This window comes from Chinchilla lanigera, unplaced genomic scaffold, assembly GCF_000276665.1.
Source record: "Chinchilla lanigera isolate Chin_1 unplaced genomic scaffold, ChiLan1.0 scaffold00001, whole genome shotgun sequence".
Classification (NCBI taxonomy): domain Eukaryota; kingdom Metazoa; phylum Chordata; class Mammalia; order Rodentia; family Chinchillidae; genus Chinchilla; species Chinchilla lanigera.
This window is the reverse complement of record NW_004955402.1, coordinates 247,615-248,704: the sequence shown is the minus strand read 5'-3', so window position 1 is coordinate 248,704 and position 1,090 is coordinate 247,615.

The following is a 1,090-nucleotide window of genomic DNA, read 5'->3' as shown; positions in this document are numbered from 1 at the left end:
ATATATATACTTTAAATAATGTACTTTAATGTACTTTAAATAGTGTACTTTAAATAATGTCAATACTATTATTTATTTATATTTAATTATATATTCTTGTATAATTCAGTATGTCCACTGTGTGTTGCGAGGGACAACTGACTGGTGATCTTAACTGGGAGTTATTTTCAGGGTAGGGCTTACATTTACAAGCATCCTGAAAAATCATGCTAAGGCTTATTTTCTAGTTAAGTCTTATTTTCAGTGAAATACAGTTAGGTAATCTATATATTATTTAAAGTGTACAGGATGATGTGCATAGATCCTATGTAAATATTATGCCCCTTTATGTCAGGGATTTGAGCAGCACACATTTCAGTATCCATGCCACAGAAACTGTTGGGGTGGTGTCTTAGAAGCCATGCTTTAAGGATGCCCAAGGCCACTGCATTATGCATGACAGTTCCTGGATGGGATGCACAACTCACAAGTCCTTCATCGATGTAATATGGTCCACAGCCCTCCAAGTGCCACAGCCTTTCCTGCTCTTCCTGTTCCCCATCACAACCCACATCTGCACACCTTTCTTAGATGGATCTTTCTTCTTTCCAGGTGTCTCCTTGAACTGTGCACCACGCTGCCCTTGGAAGGCCTGTGTCTAGCTCACCAGGCTGCCACAGTGAACAGAGCCCATCTCCTCAGGTCTCTACAGAGCAGCTGGCTGGGCCTCTGCGGGTCCTGGGTGCACAGTCAGGGTATGGATGGGGATTCCTCAGGCAGATCACAGTCCTTGGGGGGTGTGAGATGCAGTCAGCACTGTTGGGCTTCTCTCCTCCACAAAGTGGGCCCGGAGGCAGCAGCACCCCTGCCCAGCTCCTGGTAGGAAGCAGGTGAGCTCAGGGCCTCCTAATCCTTTACTTTGCTTTTGCAAATGTCTCTATCTAGGCCAATGCCCTCTTCCCCCTCATCTAGGTCTGACGGTTCGGCCTATTCCTGATGGCTCTTTAAAGATGAATGAAGAGGGGCTGGGGATTTAGCTCAGCGGCAAAAGCGCCTGCCTGGCAAGCGCAAGGTCGTGAGTTCGGTTCCCGGTACCGGAGAAAAAAACCAA